Below are 19,018 nucleotides of genomic sequence, written 5' to 3' on the forward strand. Positions count from 1 at the left end.
ACCCACACACATGGAAACTAGCTCAAATGGCCAAGACCCTGGTTTGTGGTTAGACCATTTGTTTTTTCATAGACCATTTTGACACATTCAAATGTGGCCAAATTATAAAGAAATTGTATGGTCTGGTCTTGACAAAAGGAAGAAAAGCTTCTCTTCTGTAAGAAAACCAGACTTACATGTGATAAATAAGAAATGATCATGGTGTTTATTTATTTATTTATTTATTTATTTATTTATTTATTTATTTTTATTACTGTTGGTTTTTTGAGACAGGGTTTCTCTGTATTGCTTTGGAGACTGTCCTGGAACTCACTCTGTAGACCACGCTGGCTTCGAACTCACAGAGATCCTACTGCCTCTGCCTCCCGAGTGCTGGGATTAAAGGCGTGTACTACCACTACCAGGCTACCCTGATCATTTCTTACAGTCATGTCATAGTGTAATTTCACATATAGCTGGTGGTAGATTTATACCATTTTGACTTTTAAAACATAGTAAATACAATATGTCCAGTCAGGTTCTAATATGATTGAAGTATCATTATAGAAGGAGGTAAAGGATCACAAACTTGGTCTCTTAAGGGTGAAAAATGATGGGTAGGCATGATGGCACATCCCAGTATCTGAAAGGCAGAGGCAGGCAGATCTCTGAGTTCAAGACCAGCCTACATACTAAGTTCCAGGATAGAGGACAGCCAAGGCTGTATAGAGAGACCTTTTCTTAAAAATTAAAAATAAAACAGGAAAAGCGATATAGGCTATAAGGGTGGCTAATGGGGCAAATCTGGATAATGAGGTGACAAACAGTTTAACTGATCCCCTGTAAAAGAACTCATAAGTTTCACAATTTCACAAGTGGGGACAGTTGCTTTGGTCTACATGGGCACAGGGTTGGGGCTGAGGACACATGTTCCCATGACGACATCTGTCACCAGAGGACAGGGTTCTGTCACCCTTAACAACAGATTAACTGCAGTGTCCTCTGGGACTTGTCAAATGAAGAGTTTCTAGGGGCTGAGGTCATTCCGGAAGTTCTCCGGGAGCTTTGAGGCCTCTGGCTAAGAGGAAAGGCCATCTGAGATCCCAGTGGGCAAAGAGAAGGCAAAAGGCATCCTGAGTGAAGAGGGCCGTGTTCTGACAGTGTGAGAACCCTTCTGCCCATAATGGTGCCTTCTGATCGGACAGGAGAATGGAATGAAGTAAGTAATCCAGATGGAAGGAAAACGAGTCCGGGAATTCAGATGCTTATGATGAGGGCCTTGCAATCATCCCAAGAAAGACACAATAAAGCTGACAGGGTAGTACACAAAGAGGTGATGGGTGGAGCTGGAGGTGAGGACAAGGATGACTGACATGATGGTTTGGGATTTATGTAATTTGCCTGTCTGAGAATGATGGCAGAAGGAAGACAAATAGAATTCAAATTGAAGTTAATAGGAATTTTTTTCAATATATTTTTTTCTTAAAAGTTTTGTAGCCAGGTGGTGGTGGTGCACGCCTTTAATCCCAACACTTGGGAGGCAGAGGCAGGAGGATCTCTGTGAGTTCAAAGCCAGCCTGGTCTACAGAGTGAGTTCCAGGACAGCCAGAACTGTTTCAACAACAAAAAAACAAACCAAAAAAATGAAACTTTTGTATCACTTTTTCTAGCTCACAATATAGGCTGTGGATTTTGTGTGACTGAATTAGGAGAAACCAGAAACTTGAAATCAAATCTTTTCCTCACATAGCGAGGAAGGGCTTCCATTCACATTTGGCTGTTACCCTCAAACAGAATATACTAGGATGTGCATCACTAATTCTAAGCACCAAACTATTGAGTCAAAAGAGACTTGGAGCACATCACTGTGTTGAATCAGAACTTGTCTCCCCCATATTTAAATCAGCTAACGTACACTGCTTGAAATTTCAGCTTCAACAGTGTCTTCAAAGAGACTTCAGAAAATCAATCAACAATGAAAAACAAAAAAAAAAACAGAGCAACCTTAGCTGGATCACCTCAGCATTTTGCAACAGTACAGAAGATAACCCCTGTTCTTGTCTTGACTGTATTCGAATTTCTAATTTTAGTCATGGATCAAAATAATACCTGGAAATGGATTCTGGTTACAGCCGAATTCAAGGAAGACACACAACCCTAGTGGTGACTAAGAAGCCAAGTAGTTTACCTTTTAATAATTTTGCAACATTTGAATGCATTTTTTACTTGCAAGTACACACTTGTTTTCCTTGCTCCCATTTTAACTTCTCTTCACATTATCTGACCTTTCTTCATTTTTTCAACATTTCTATATGTGACACATTTACTTATTTATTTATATAGAGAGAGTCTAGGTGTGTTGTCCAGGGTAACCTTGAACTTGGGACCACCTCCTGCCCCTACTTCTTAAGTGCTGGCATTATGGGTCTGTGCCAGCATACCAGACTTATATAACTTCTCTATATCATGCTGTAAATTCATAATGCACAGGTCTCTAGGGAGAGTCAACTGTCATTGCTAGCCCTTAGGGTCATAAACTCAAAATCTAATGAAGTAGATGCCAAGCTTGCTGGTATGTTTTCACAGTGTTTGCATTAGTCCAAGTGTTTTCCTAGTGGTGCAGGTTAAGTGACTATCCAATGGACCAGTGTACCAAGCCTGGCCCCAGATGTAGAAGCTCACAACATAGATTCTGCAGCTTCCTCATAACCTAGGTTCTGCCCTGTGAAGAGAATATTCATTATTTTGATGCCACAATGTTGGCATTCCAAAGTCATCATCTTATTACTTTGTAAAATACTGGCTGTCACAAAAGAGAGGGAAAAAAATCCACAAAGAAATACTACAAAAATTTTACTATGAAATTCAAATCTCAGGGCCCTATGCTATCCATGTCATCAAAAGAGTGAGACAAGCACTTCCAAGTGTGCCCCACATTCTTTACTACTTGCTGGCCGTGAAAGTGCACAGGTCCTGTGTGGACATCTTCCCATGGCTCTGTATCCTTTGCCTCAACTTACATAATAATAAGAAAAAATAAGTAACAGAAGACAACATTGAATATTACCTTAAAGAGCCACATGTATCACATAACTGTAAACAGGAAAGACTTGGCTTTCTGTCTGCCTTTCTTTTCATTTTTTTCTCTCTTTGGTTTTTGAGGCAAGCAAGGTCTCATGCATCCTAGGCTAGTCTCCAACTTGCTGTAGAGCTGAGGATAACCCAGAACCTGTAACCCTTCTGCATTTACTTCCTGAATGCTGGCATTCCAAGAGTGCCCCAACATACTCTGTTTCTTCAGTACTGGCGGTGGAACTCAGGGCGTCGTGCATGCTGTGGAACCACTCTTACAACTCTATCCCCAGCCCCTGTTCTACAGAACATGTCAAGCCTCCATGGAATGTTGGCCTCCTAAGAATTTTTTTTTGAAGCAGGAAATACATTTACTCTAACAAAATCTGAAACAGGATTTCTAAACTGTAGTGCATTGCAGATGTTTCTATTTTAAGATTTAGAATTTCAGTACTTTTTTTTTCCCACTGTAACCACTGTTTTACAACTTTGTTACAGTTCTACTGGTTCTTCCAGATTCCTGATGGATCTGCCCAGTAGAAAAGACTGCAAAGAACTTGAGGCCCTTCCATAATCTTTTTTTTTTTTTTTTAATGCTTTAGCACACAAACGTTGTAAATTACTTCCTGGATAGCTTCATTTGATAAAGTCTTCAAAAGTTCAAATTTATCATCTTCCCAATATGAAACCCCAAGGGGATTCTCAGCCTAGGTTCCAGGATGGGAGAGGGCTGATTTTCCATTCTAAATGCTCTAAGGGAACTGCTCCAACCTGATGAGACTTCCATGGAAACTGTGAACTCGATGGCATTCGCCTCTCTTCAACCCAGCCTACGCCACCTCTATGTTATACAATGGGCCATTTTGGAAATGTTTGAATAACCAACAGCTACATTGCAAAATTAGCAAACAGGTTTGGTAAAGGTTGACAAATTTATTGACTTTGCCACCGACCTAAGTAGAAAATCGTATTTAGCCTCAGCTGACAGAACTACTCATTAAGAAGGCAGGATATGACCTTGATATTTTCTGTTTTCTCCTTTGAAACAGATCTTTCTTGTCCATCTCATTTCTTGATCTCACATTGAGATGACACAGAAAAAGTATTAAAAATTCATTCTAGCCTTCTACTCAAATAGATATGGTGAATAAAAGCAACAAGGTCTTTGAGAGTTTAGATAATTATGGAAATTTTAAATATTAATATTAAATTTTATTATTATTATTATTATTATTATTATTATTAGTTTTTCGAGGTAGGGTTTTTCTCTGTATCCCTGGCTGTTCTGGAACTCACTCTGTAGACCAGGCTGGCCTCGAACTCACAGAGATCTGCCTGCCTCTGCCTCCCAAGTGCTGGGATTAAAGATGTGCACCACTAACACCCAACTAAATTGCAATTCTTTCAAAACTTGCTCAGCCTTTAAATTTCCTACCAGAGGGCTGTGGGGATTCTTGGTATGAAGAGTCCATGCCACACAAGTGTGAGGACCTTATTTCACATCTCAGGAAGACGGGCACATCCTGTGTTCCTGCAATTCTGGTCTTCCTCTGACAAGATGGGATGTGGAGGAAGGAGAGTGCTCAGGAGTTCACAGGCCAGCTGGCCTGGCATATGTGGCAACGAAGAAATGGTCTCAAGCAAGATGGAAGGAGAGAACTGACACCCAAGGGTGTCCTCTAATGGCCACTTCAATGCACTGGAGCACGCGTGCGTGCGCGCGGGTGCATACACACACACACACACACACACACACACACACACACACTTCACATATATACATTTTATACACAAAAATTCCTACTAGATGAAACAGCATAGCTAAAATATGCATAATTATAGGAATATCTCCTAAACAACTAATCTCCCTGTCCATTTCTGTTCTTCATACTGATAGAGTTGAATTGAGTTGGTTGTCTTTCTAATTAATGGTATTTCGTGCTTAAAAAAACATTCCTTCCTTCCAGGTTACAGTACGCTAGTTCTCACTGCCTCGTTTCACATTCCCATTTGTGTTTCTTTAAATAAATACAAATTTTCTAAAAGCACAATTTAATTTTGTAATTCTGTTACCTACTGGACTTAGTAAACCTGATATTTAGCTTGAATCTGGGGTCTTGGCAGTGCTCCAAACTGTGGTACAACAGGCTGTTGTTGAGTGAGTAGACCAGGAGCTCCAGTAGGACTTTTAGAAGGGAATGGACCATGATAGTGAGGACCTGAGCGGTAGGAGAGTCATTGTCCCTGCTGGTCAGACCTGTGCACAAGCTGACATTTTCAGCATCCCAGCCAGAATGCCTAAGGAAGGAATCTCTAATGTTGTAGTTCAAACGCTAACAGCTGAAGGCTCATGTGTTGTGACTGGGTCCCCAATGCAGTGTTTAGAGCTGGGGCTTGTGAAAAGTGACTAGATGATGAGGTTTCTGACTTAATCAGTGGATAAATCATAGTTGTATGGATTATCTGGAGGTGGTAGAAACAGCTAAAGTCAGGGCCTCAGTGGAGGAAGTGGATCAGGGGATGTGACTATGAAGGAATGCTTGCCGACAGCCTCCTCTTCTCCCTAACTCACTGTGAGGTGAATGGCTTCACTCTGCCACATCACCATGCTCTCTCTCTCTCTCTCTCTCTCTCTGCCTCACCATGCACAGGCCCCGAAGCCACCGAGCCAAGTGACCACAGACGGAAACATCTCAAACCATGAGTCAGAAGGGACCTTTTCTCCTTTAACTTGATTTTCTCAGGTACTAACCCCTAGCAACAGAAAACTAACACACGTGCTTACCAGATAGCACTGTAAAAGGAATGTGAATGGGGGCAGGGACAGGGCTCTCCCACAGCTCTGCAAGTGCATACCAGAGAACTGCAAAGGGTTTTCTTGAAGAAGTGAGTCTCTTCAAGGGAGGGAGCACAGGTTTCTGGTACAAAGATCATTTCTCCTGCTGAGTTCCAAGCAACTCCAGGGTGTGGTCACACTGCACTCAGAGCCCTGCACCGGGCCAACCTGACATACTGCTCTCTTCTCTGGGAGATGGGGCAGTGTCCTGGCTGGCAACATAACTCAGCTTTTTGTGTTTTATGGGTTACTTTAGTTAAAAATTATAACCTTGGAGGGCTGGGTATAAAATCAATAGAACGAATCTTCCTTTAAGTAAATGTCTTGACCTATTCAGTGGGATGGCAGCAGATGGGAGTCACCCAGACAGACTGACTATTTAGGTGTGAGGATGGGTTTAAGTCTGTCTAGACAGCCAATTTAAATTAGCTATAAACAACCCTTCTTGTTTACTTTGATTAATAATAGACTATGCCAGGCTATAGTTGCCACTGTATAAATGTTGAATGGATAAAAGTTTTTATTAAAGGTATTGATTCATGCTGTTCATCCATTGCCTTTAGGACTTATTTATAAGGTTGCAATAAGACATTCAGTGACAATTCTAACTGATGGGCCCTGCCATACATTAAAATGTAGCAACTCCCTAAGATCAGAGCCCCCCATGAAGGCTGAAGTTAAGTGTTCAACCTACAGGAGGGCAGGTGAGCTGCGCAGGAGAAAGTATGCCAGACGCTATTCAAATTGTATGCTCAGAAAAAGGGCAAATTATAATTTACAGAAAGCAAGACCTAATAAATAAATAAATAAATACCATGTTATGTCCCTAACGTTATTTTAAAATTTATAAATGCAGGAGCTGTAGAGATGGCTCAGTGGTTAAGAGCACTTGCTGCTCCTCTAGAGGACTTGAGTTTTGTTCTCAGCACCCACACTGAATGGCTCATAACCAACTTTAAATCCAGCTCTGAGGAATCCAACACCCACTTCTGGTCTCTTCAGGAACCCAAACACATCTGTGTGAACACACACACACACACACACACACACACACACACACACACACACACTAATAATAATTCTTCAAAAATCTTGTAAATGTAACACAAAATATATGCAAAGAAGAACATGTCAGAAATGAGGTATATCAAGTGGTTATTTCTAATATGTGGAAAGGGAGTTAATGGTCATTTTGTCTCATCTATACTTTGGTTGACCTTTAGAAAATATGGGCTACTTTTGTTTTCAGAAAAACAATAAAGATAGTTATAAACAAAAATAACCAAAACCAAGGAGTCCATCTCATAGATTTTTCAAAAACTGCTCATCCCTCTCTGGTATCAGCCCCCCCCCCCACACACACACACACCACACACACACACACACACACACAAAAAAAAAAAAAAAAAACTTCTACTTTTAATGAGAATATTTTAGGCACTTAGCTATCAAACTTTAAGAAAATATTTATTTCTGAATGAACATCTGTCCTGTAGTAACTTCTGTGACTCTGATAAACAAGTGACCAAAAACAACCTGGAAGAGGAGAGGGTTTCAACTTAGAGCTCGCAGTCCAACACTGACGAAAGCAAGGGAAGAACTCAAGGCAGAAACCTAGGTCAGGAACTCAAGGGAAGAACCTGCAGGCAGGAATGGAAGCAGAAGCCATGGAGGAATGCTGTTCACTGGCTTGCCCCCCACAGCTTGAGTCTACTTTTTTATACAACCTAGGTGGCACCACAGACACTGGATAGGATGGTTACATATTAATCACCCAGTAAGAAAATGCCTCACAGACTTGTCTATCAGCCAATCTGATGGAGGTAATTTCTCAATTGAGATTCCTTCTATCCAGATGACTCCAGTTGACAACAGACCAACCAACACAGCATCTCTGAGCAAATTCAAGTCTAGATAAAATTATACTCCTTCAACTTCTTTCTCAAAGTCTAGACTTCCTGTCTGTAAGTGGCACTCCAGCAGGCCTCAAAATACTGTCCAAAAATGGAGATGGCTTTTTTTGTGATGGCGCAAGATAATCAGTTTCTGTGGTGTGTGATAAGGAATTATAAAAGATCCAGTGACTGTCCTCAAGATCTGTTCTCTTAAGAGAATCTGTTGCTGAAGTAGGAGATGATGACATAACATGATATAGAAATACCCACTGGAGCAGAAGTATGGTACCCAGCTTGACTTGAAAGGGACAGGATGAACATTCTAAAAAGAGATGACAGATCAGCTGAAATTGAGGAATAAACAAGAGTTGTCATGAGAAATTTCATACAGAGCAGGCTGCAGGCAGCCTCTGATTAGGGAAGACAGAGGTAATGAAGACACAAGGAGTTAAACAGTAAAGATGTCTGAAACACTCATAAAGAACCACACAGCATTCGTCTTCTAAGGAGGCAAGAGATGCAACTGGCTGCCAGAAGCATCTGCAGTGTTAAAACACAGATGGGAGGTCACTGCAGGGATCACACAGGGATTTGAATACCAGGTCTTATTGTTATTATTCAACTAGAATCAGCACATGCAAAAATCTAACCCACCGGCACCACACAGAGCTCAAGAATTCAGATATGGCAAGACAATGTACAGTTAGAAGCTGTGCTGATGCAAGTGATCTTGGACTATAAACATCACTGACACATCATGAGTCTGGCTTACCATCCAGGAGAGAGCTAGCCAATAAGAAGCCCGAGTCATTGGCCAAAGAGTTTATAACTAATATAAACCTCTGCATGTTTATTTGGGACTAAATGGCTGTGGGACCTGACTGGAAAGAAACTCCGTCCACAAATGGCTCCCAAATGTGGGGCAAGGATCTTCATGTAAACCTGACAAAAGCTTAAAAAGGGTTCTGAACACAGAATTGGAGCCTCACTGGGCTTCCTAGTCTCACAGTCTCATGCAGGTCATGGTGCAGAGATGCTGTGGCAGTCGGGCATGTGGGCATGGCAGTTTCCCGTCGAGGTACACAGAGACCATGTCTCCTCCAAGCCGTACAACATGCTGCAGATTTAGCTTTAACTCATACAGACAAAAAAAGGTTTATGGGCAGTGTGCTACAAGCTACTTGATGGTGACATAGACAAGAGTTGTGACAATGTCTTTGTCAATTCTAGAGTTTATATATTATTCTTCTGAGGTCTTTGATGGAGTTGAAGATAGTTATGGTTATGGTTTTCCTTAGTTATAAATTACACATAAAACTTTAGACTCAACAAAGATAGGATGATAGAATATTTTAAATTTTACCACATGTTAATGAACTAAATATTGTTAACTCTAGTTCTTGCTTGATAACTGTTTTGTTATAATTTTATTGTTAAAGTTAAAGCCTTCCTTTTTATTTAGACAGAAAAGAGATGATGAGGGATGTCCTTCTGTATGCTGTGAATATATGTTTCTCTTATTGGTTGATGAAAAAATGCTGACTTGCCAGTAGCCAGGCAGGAAGTACAGGTGGGGCTACCAGACTAGGAGAATGCTGGGAAGAGGGAGGCAGAGAGGAGCCTCAGAGGGAGACGCCATGTAGCCACAAAGAAGGTAGGATGCCTGGGCATTCTCCAATAAGCCAAGACCATGTAGAGATACATAGATGAATAGAAATGCGATAATTAAGAGCGAGCTAGTCAATAAGAAGCCTTAGCCATAGGTCAGACAGTTTATAATTAATATTAACCTCAGTGTATATTTATTTGGGCTGCGGGACCTGGCTGGAAAGAAACACTGTCCACATCTGGTTTCTGATGACCACCTACTCTAATGTATTTTGTTTTTAAAACAGGAACATTTTTAAGATTTATTTATTTATTATGTATACACTATTCTGTCCAGAGAAGGGCACCAGATCTCATTATGGATGGTTGTGAGTCACCATGTGGTTGCTGGGAACTGAACTCAGGATCTCTGGAAGAGCAGCCAGTACTCTTGACCACTGAGCCATCTCTCCAGCAGGAATCAGTTTTTAATTCTAGAAAGCTGACTGTTCTTTCCTAGGTAGTTGAACTTATCTTTAAATAAGAATCTATAATTCCATTTATTTAAATTTATCTTTATCATTTTAAAATTTACCTAAAAGGTGATGCTTGAGTAAATCATACATATAAAGTGTTCAGTAACTGTAATGTCTTACTTACAAGCCTACCTTCTGTTATGTTTCTCTTTGATTCGCTTACAGGACGCCATATAGGGAGACTGGTAACAAATGGGATGCTGACTTGCATTTTTGTCTGATGGGTCATTTAATCTTTATCTCTATAGAAGATGTTCATCTAGATCAACATAGCCTGGTATATGTATTTCTCTTCAAAAGCTAACAGCATTTTCTTGGAGGGTTCCTCACAGCTTTCACCACTACCTCCCGCCCCCCCCCAAGTTCCCTGCTTTTGTTTGAACCACTCTCTGTTTAAAACTTTTAATCCAGTGGAGATTGTGTCTGACACACCCAGGAGCAGAATGGCCAAGCATAGTTGTTCAGTTCTAGTGCTAACTCAAGCTGGAGTGACCATTGGAAATGGGTTTGACTCAGAATACATTTGTTCTAATTCTCCATCAATTACTAGCTGTGCTATAAGTTTGTAGGGAGTCTCTCACAGTGTACATGTCTGCCTTCTACAAGAGCACGTATCACATGGGGTTTTCCAGAGACTCCTGCCTAGACTTAACTCCAATCTCTACAGCATATTAGAGATCTGGCTTTGGGCAAGGTGTTTGTCATTTCTCTTTGCCTTTTCCCTTGCCTCAGCTTTCTCAGCTATAAAAGGAAACAATAATGCCTACCTCACACTCCTTTTATAAGTACTAACCAAGCTAACATCTGTACAGTGTTCAGATGGGCATTTGGTATGGGCAGTGGAGATTGTATATTTATAAGTGCCTTTAAAGAACTGTCCACAATGCTGATGCCCTATACACGTGCTTAATAGGACTTTGTTAATCCAGGCATGGTGGTACACACCTGTAATGCCAAGGTTAGATGGATGCAGGAATATCATAAGTTTGAGGCCAGCCTGGACTACAAAGCAATACTGCATTAAAAAAAAAAAAGGAATAGTCAAAATACAAACAAGCCAACAACAACAAAAGGCATTTCTGAAGTAAACAAAACCCTGTAAATATTCTGGAACCCCAGATTTCTCTTTATAACTGGATTTGACAAGCTTATGCCAGTTTACTTTGAGAGCTAAAGGAGATAACAGGCATTTTAGTGTTCAAACTAAACAAGATATTTTATTATTTATTTTTATGAGTTAAGAGATGTTGTAGATTTGATTATAGGATTGAGTCGGATGTAGCACCTCTTGCTTGGGAAGTTTTGCTGCTGCTCAGTGGACTCTGTCTCACTTGTTAAGCTATTGATCAGCACTGTCGAAAGCTGGAAAAGGACAAGCTTTGGCCCTGACCCACGGAACCTCTGAAAACAACCTTGTAATAAGACATGGACTGCAATGTGTGTTTGTTTAATATTAACTGCCATGTGAAACAGAACAGTGCCATGGTGTAAATCCTCCCTGGAACCTGTCCTTAGCAGTGTTTAAACACACACACACACACACACACACACACACACACACACACACACACACACGTGTCCTGGCAAATTTGGGGATAGGGTGTGTTTGGTCAAGCTTGGGTTATCATTCTTTCCCCTTCATCTGACAAAAACTTCAAGATCCAAGGATGAATGAAGACACATTTTCTCAGTGCCAAAGTATATGCATGTCACTTGCATGCTGAGCTTTAAGGATGCCGAGCCATCTTTCTTGGTCCCACCCACTTTGGTGTGGTCCCAGTGGTGCAAGCCCAGTGCAAGATCCATTAATGAACAAGTATGTTACATGAGCTAATGTGGTTTGGGAATAATCGTCTATAAAATACAGGTGAGATACCATTCGTGAATTAAGTAGATTGGAGAGCAAAAGTGACTTAGTAAAGGATTCTAGTGGCTACTGAAAATATTCCCCTCTCTTCACTCTGTGTCTACAGTAATGATATGATTTATGTAAAAATATTGTAAGACAATCTGAGGTAAATATAGTAAAAACTAAATACCTTCGGTTATTGTTGACCATGTAGCTTAACTCCGTATGGACCATGTAAATAAAGTAACAGGCATTGAACCGAATATTTTAAAAGAGAATCAAGCTACTCCTAAATAGTAGGCGACTCTTGATTCAGATTACTGACTACACATAAAATGAATGGATTCCAATTCAAACATTTCATTCCTCATCCTTGGCTAAAATCCAGATGGCGAGTTTAACTCCCAGGCCTTCAGGCCAACATTTCATGAATCATTCCCCAACTTCTGACACTTAGAATGTTAGCAGATCCTTGGGACAAGTGGCTTTCCCGATAGGCTCTTTAAAACACCCCAGCCATTGGCCAGATTAACATCTTGAACACTTAACCTTTTAGAGCTTGAAAAAAATATATATATATATATTACATATATATATATATATATATATATATATATTTGTTAGCAGAGTGCTATGTGTGCAGCCATCTGATGGCTTTGGTTGCTGTCATATCTGTTTTCTCTGGCCTGATATTTAAAATTATATATGAACTTGTCATAGCAACATCAGCAACTCAAACATGTGCATTTCTAAGAATACTTAAAGAAACATACAAATACGGTTTAGTTTACATGTGTGAACTGGTATATTCTGCAGAATAGAAACGTGTATATAGTATAGTAATATTTTACTATCAGACCCTATGATTTTTAAATCTTTATTCTATTTATCACTTTTAGTGAGCAAATGGACTCTTAACATTAAGTATATCTGAATGGTGCTAAAGCGCACACACCCAGAGTGGTCCCCTCACTTGGGTTAGTGACTCTCATTTTAGAGAAAAACAAACCAGTATATGTAAACAGAATGTCTTCTTTTGCCTAATGTTTTCTGTTACTTGCTGAAGGTAAGACTTGAAGAGATTTTTAAAACAAGCAAACAAAAACCCCATTTTATTTCCAAGTACAGATACAGGACATTTCTTCCAGCTTACCTTTGGAAAATCATTTCCACACTATTGTCAGGTCAGGCAGCTCAGCACCACCCACACGGGCCACTCCCAACTGCCCGCCACCTCCCACAGCCGACCTCTTCACATGTTATTGCTGCAGGCTCTTTTCCCCAGTCTATTTTGGTGAAGAATAAAGGAATCATAAAAACTATACACGTTCTCACACACTACTATTCTATTTTCGAAATAAAAAATTTCACAAAGATGGGAATTAAAACTCTGGGGTGTGTGTGTGTGTGTGTGTGTGTGTGTGTGTGTGTGTGTGTGTGTGTGTGTGTCTTATCAGGTGAGTTGCTTTTTCATTTTGAGATTTTTTTTGAGTGACTTTGTAGGAAGTCACAGTGAAGAGGAATTTGAGTGTCAAATTCCTGAAAGATTAGAGACAGAATTACAGAATTGGTTTCTTTTTTTAACCAATTTCAGTATGGCAATAATAAACACAAGTCATTTATTTTCCCATTTCTTGCTCAATAAAAAGTTTCTAGTTTCTCTCAACCAGAGCGCTGACAATGGCAAGTTTACACTGGGAGACACTTTTGGGTTGTGGACTTGTTATCCATTGTCGGTCTGCTTTTAATGATAAGGTTGAACCCAGGGCTTTTGCTAGGCTAGGCAAGCACTCTAAGCTGGGCTGGGCTGGGCTGGGCTGAGCTTTCATCCCCAGCACCTGGTGCTACACTGATCTTACAGATTACAGCTGTTGTCTCTTGCTTGTCTTCCCTCCAGATGTGAGCCCAGGGATCGGGACTAAGTTGGTTTCTGGAAACTTATTTAACCCACTAGGCCTGGATAAGTAGATTTTTGTTCCTTTGCCTCTTCAGGCAGATCTCTTATTTTGAATGTGAAAAATGGCACAAACAGGACACAAACAGCCAACCCTACCTCAATGCAGACTGCTCTCTCCTCACCAACCTGAAGCCTTACCCCTGGGCAACTGTTACACCTCCAAAACCTTCATCCAAAAGCACCCGAACTGAAGGATGATCTGCAACCAAACCTCTAAGCCACTTATGGTGAGTCATAGTCTCACCCACTCCAGGCCATTTCTCCATCTCAATATATTTATATGCTTATTTCAAAGTTGAAATCTGACTTGCTTTTAGGCAAAACATGCTTACAGTGTGAGAAAGCCAGTTCATTGCTCCTAAGGCATGATTTTTGTTGTTTTTTAATGATCCTTGGCAAAACTATAGGTTTCCAAAATGCCTCATTAATTTGGATAATGTGGTGTGACTCAGCTTTACTTTTTTAAGTGTCAGAATTTTCAGACTTGTGTAAAAGTAGATAGTATAAAATACTGTGCTTTCATGTAGGGTCTACCACGGTACTCTTATTAACCATGGCCATTCTTACTCCATCTAAAGCTCCATTCTCCCTCACGTTATTATACGTTCTCTACTTTCAGGATAAATGTTTCAGTTCATATCACTAATAAAAGTGCTTTTACAACATGGCCACATGGCACAAGTCTTAAGCCCAAACAACACCTTGCATTTACTGGTTATGTTTTGCAATCTTTGGGGAAAGTTGAACAAACACCTCTGGTGAACATTTTGAAACCTGATTCAAAGTGCACTCCCGGTCAGCTGCACCCTGGAGGAAGAAGTGTCAAGTGAATCACATGCTTCATGTAGGAAAGACACTGGGCAAAACAATCAGAATTATAGGCTGAAGGGTCCTCCAGGCAACAAGCTAAGGAAAAGCAAAGTCTACCTTTTCTTTAGAATGTGGATAATGCTATAAGACAAATCACTGAGTTCCATCATCAAATAGACTGCTTGCTGGGGGGGGGGGGGTGAGGAGACCTGAGAAGCACATAAAGCACCATCAAGAGCCCTGCTTGGACTCTCACTCACAGGAACTAAGGGTTGAACCAGGCCTGGGGTTGGAGGGTGGAATAGTGGGGTGGAGGAGAATGATTATCAGGGATATCCGAACACTCTTAATGTTTGCTGATACCAAACTCGGGCTGGTTCATTTTAAGTGTGACAACATCTTAATTATTCTTAATAGTAGGTGCAAGGCTGAACAGCAGAACTTTAGGCTTGCAGAGCTATAACTTCCAATCGGTTGATCAGCCCCCGACATTTGTCCTCCCCATATCGCCTAGGAATCCTCTGGTATGTTCTACGGCTAATGTCTTGAACTATCTTAGGTACCTCATACAAGTGGAAGCTGCAGGATTTGCCTTGAGCACTGGGAGTGTTTCGTTTAGCACAGTACCTTCTACACTGTCAACGTGGCACCCTGAAGAAGATTTAATCTTACACGAAGACACATTTTCTTCCACCACTCATCTGTCAATGGACAAACAGGTTGTCTCCTAAGTTGGTTAGTGTGAACACTGCTGCCATGAAAATGAACACACAGCTACCTGTCTGAGGTCATGATTTCAATTCTTTGGAATAAATACCAAGAAGTAGGACTTTTGAGTAACATTGTAGGCTGATTTTAAGTATGGAGGAAGCCCTGCATAACTTTCAGATCATTAACAGCAATGACCAAGACTCCCTTTCTTCATATTCTTGCCAGTACTCTTGCCATCTTCTGGGTTTCCCTTCTGAATCAGCTGTCCTGAGTGGTGCGATGCAGGACTTCACCGTGTTCCTATGTTTTCTGACGAGTAGGTAGATATGCATCTTCATGGAGCTGATAGCCTGATGTGTGCCACCCTTCGAGAATGGTCTGCTCAAGTCTTTAGCCCATCTTCAGCTGGATTATTGCTTTTATGTAGTCTGGATGCTGACATGTATGAGACACGTAGTTTGCAAACATTTTCTCCCACCCTACACTGCCCTATTCTCTCATTCCCTTTGCTGTGCAGAGGTGCTTCTTAGGTTAATGTAGTCCTGGTTTGTTTATTTCCCCCATTTTTCCTCCCCTTGCTTCTGATGTCATTGCCAAGGCCAGGGTCAAAAACCCTTTAACCTATGTTTTTCCCAAAATTATAGGAGAATACAATTATATTCATACTGTACAGTCATGATTTTATGTCATTCAGAGGATGTATGTGTGTTATGAGATGGGATCACAATATTATTGTCTACTGTGTAGTTACCAACTTTCCCCAACACTATTTACTGAAGAGGCCATCTTTTCTCCAGTGTGTATCATTATCGGTCATGTTGAGAATCAATTAACCATATTGCATGGATTTAACCCTGGGATCTCTGTTCTAGTCTGCTGATTTATGTGGCTATCTGTCTGCATGGCCAGCATCACACAGTGTTAATTACTTACACTTTGCAAACCATTTTAAAATCAACAAGTATGATGTCTCTAATTTTGTTCTTTCTGAAGGTCACTCAGGCTATTTTGAGTCTTTTGTGGTACTATATAAATTTCAGGATTGTTTTTTTCTATTTCTATCTGGTTTTCCTTTTTGTTGTTGTTGTTGTTTTCAGTGAGTGGGAATTTGAGAGGACCAGTGCTGACTCTGTCACTTTGGGTCTTATGAACATTTTAGTAACATTAAGCTTCCCATCCACAAAACCAAGATATGTTTCCATTTATTTGCTGTCTTTCTTTTTTTCATCAATGTTTTATAGTTTTCTATGTGCAAGCCTTTGACCTACCTGCCTAACTTTTTGCCTAAAATCAAATGCTATTGTAAAGGCCATCAGTTGTTGTTACTACTTCTGCTGCTGTTAACTTACTTTTGGGATATTACATATAGTGTAGTTAACAGCTGATGTTTATATGCTGACTTTTTAGCCTGCAACTTTATGGAAATTATTTATTTGTTGTAACACTTTTTTTGGAGTATTTAGAATTTTCCTAAATATAAGATCATGAGGGCCAGAGAGCTAGCTAAGCAGGTAGGGAGGCTGCTGGACAAGCCTGGCAACTGGAACTCAATCCCAAAGAGCTACATGGTGGAGAAGACAGGAGCAAGTCCTCAGAGACATCCGTTCACCTCCACACTCAAGCCACAACCTGAGCACGCACGTACACTCACACCATGCACACACACTAACAACAGCAATAAAGGCATCATGAAATTCATATATATCCACGTGGACCCCACTCAATAACCAGAATTTTGGGATATCTTGGGGTGATGTTGACATATGTGTAAATACGGATTTCCAGTCTCTTAACAAGAGAGATTACATAAGTCACAGTATAAGGGGGACTGGATTACGTTAGAAGCTGTGAATGCAGCCCTCTCCTCAAATTCTCCTCTGTTGGTTAGAGCACTGTGACTTTATTTAAAGGTATGCTGTGGCTCAGAGCATGGAGGGTTATTCATGTGGTCAGTGTCACCAATAAGAGCACTCACTACTAGACACACCCTGCGGTTGACCAAAGCTGTGCTCAGTGAAATACCAACCAACTGGCAGGAAAGCATAATTGGTATCAGAAAACACAATTTGGTATTTTATCAATCAAACCTGTTAACCTGCTGAAGGGACATTTCACTGGGCTAGTGAGAGCTGGGCTAGTGGAGAAAGCTTGAGTGGAGAAGAACACTTTGACTTTGGGGAGAAAATCGGGGTCCCAGCAGGAGAAATGGAATCCAAAGACTGACCTCATTATTGCCAAAATAATAAGGGTCTACTTTGCCTAAAATGGAAAGCTGACATTTGGCCGAGGTTGACTTTAGCTGCCAGTTTTAAGAAGTTCAAACTTTAAAGAAATTTTGGTATAAAGAATCATGAAAAGCATTGTATTTTGTTTCCCTCTTCAAAGTGTGGATATCAAAATAGTATCCTAAAATACCTTGAAAGTAATTATTGTTAGTATTCAGGCATCTGTACTGGCCTGTCCTGGGTGTTCTGACAGGATCTGCAGGATCCTCAGCTGCAGCCACTAAGAGCACCACCTGTGCATATTCACTATGTTCCCTTTTCAAAAGGACCCTGCCCCCTTCCATCCTCCCCTCTTTCTCTCTGTCTGTGTGTGTCTCTCTCTGTCTCTCTGTCTCTGTCTCTCTGCTCCTCTGCCCTCTTTCCTCTCTCCTGCTGCTCCTGTCCCCAGATGTTAGTCCCTCCCTCCCCTTTCCCATTTATATGATCCCTTTTCCAAAAAAAAAAACAAACAAACAAAAAAAACCTCTGCTTGAACCCTGTTGCTGTTGTATGGTGTCATTCTTTCTCTTGAGCCGCTGATTTTAAATTACACAGCTTATGCTTGATTTTTGTCCACACTGATGTAGTAATTGAATTTTCATGTTGACTTCAGAAAGTACTTTTTCTTTTCTTTAGATAAAATGCTCTAAAAGAAAAAACCAACTTCCCTTCCCATCATGCTCAAGAAAACACAAAGCCTGCAATGTTAGGACTGTGGTCAATATATTTGCATTTCTTATCTTGTCTTCCTAATGACTGTCATCTTAGTCAAATAAGTAAGATTCAGTGGGCCTTTTGTTCAGTCACTGACTTACCATAGGTGCTCACTGCAGCAAGACTGTGGGAGTGGGCTAACTACCCGGCCACAGGTTGAGGGCCTCCTGACCATACACACACACACACACACACACACACACACACACACACAGAGAGAGAGAGAGAGAGAGAGAGAGAGAGAGAGAGAGAGATACACACATAGATACACAGAAAGAAGAGACAGGCACAGACACACAAAGACATACATAGATATACATAGAGAGACACACAGAAACACATAGACACACGCTTACAAAGAAACATATATACACACAGGACATACACAGACACACATACCTCAGTAGTTACAATCCAGAAGAGCAGTGCAAAATGACCAGTACGTAAATGTTTACTTTAAATAAGACAAAAACTGGCTACCTTGTGGAAGGGTAAAGAAAGGGAAGATTTGCGGGTAAAAGGACTTACATATTACTTGAGCATGGACAGTCTGCCATGTTGTGCAATCACCACTCTGCCACCCTGCCTCCTCCACAAGGTATAAACTGAGGAATATTTATCTGGTGACAGAAACTGTCATGACAGAGTCCCCTGGCTGGGAAAGTGCAATCACACGGAGGCAAGTTGGGTAAGACCTGGATTTTAGTCTATGACTTGACAGAAGTTTGGAGTCTATGTGTGGAGCTCTAAAAGCTCAAAGGTGTAAACCCAGATTCTCTGGGGCAGTATTGAATACCTTTCCCTTCCC

At 40.8% G+C, this 19,018-nt stretch overlaps 1 protein-coding gene and 2 long non-coding RNA genes across 7 annotated transcripts in view; 2 read left to right on the forward strand and 1 right to left on the reverse strand.

The window, feature by feature from the left end:
- Window positions 1-15,350, forward strand: part of LOC103158729 — a 94,164-nt gene extending 78,814 nt beyond the window's left edge. Inside the window, exons 7-8 of the long non-coding RNA XR_003481414.2 lie at window positions 13,747-13,938; window positions 15,081-15,350. This is a non-coding gene — a long non-coding RNA (uncharacterized LOC103158729). The remainder of the gene's footprint in view (window positions 1-13,746; window positions 13,939-15,080) is intronic.
- Window positions 1-19,018, reverse strand: part of Slc38a4 (solute carrier family 38 member 4) — a 67,530-nt gene that overhangs the window by 38,241 nt on the left and 10,271 nt on the right. Inside the window, exon 1 of one of the 5 annotated variants that reach the window (XM_035440844.1) lies at window positions 13,808-15,082. The exons of the other annotated variants lie outside the window; for them this stretch is intronic. The gene's annotated coding sequence lies outside the window, so the exon portion shown is untranslated. Of the gene's footprint in view, window positions 1-13,807; window positions 15,083-19,018 lie in introns of those variants that run through there. 5 annotated transcript variants of the gene reach the window in all.
- Window positions 317-10,939, forward strand: LOC113833561. Its single transcript, XR_003481419.2, has 2 exons — window positions 317-1,198; window positions 10,071-10,939. It is a non-coding gene; the product is annotated as an uncharacterized LOC113833561 (long non-coding RNA).

This window comes from Cricetulus griseus, chromosome 2 (genome assembly GCF_003668045.3).
Source record: "Cricetulus griseus strain 17A/GY chromosome 2, alternate assembly CriGri-PICRH-1.0, whole genome shotgun sequence".
NCBI classification, from domain to species: Eukaryota; Metazoa; Chordata; class Mammalia; order Rodentia; family Cricetidae; genus Cricetulus; species Cricetulus griseus.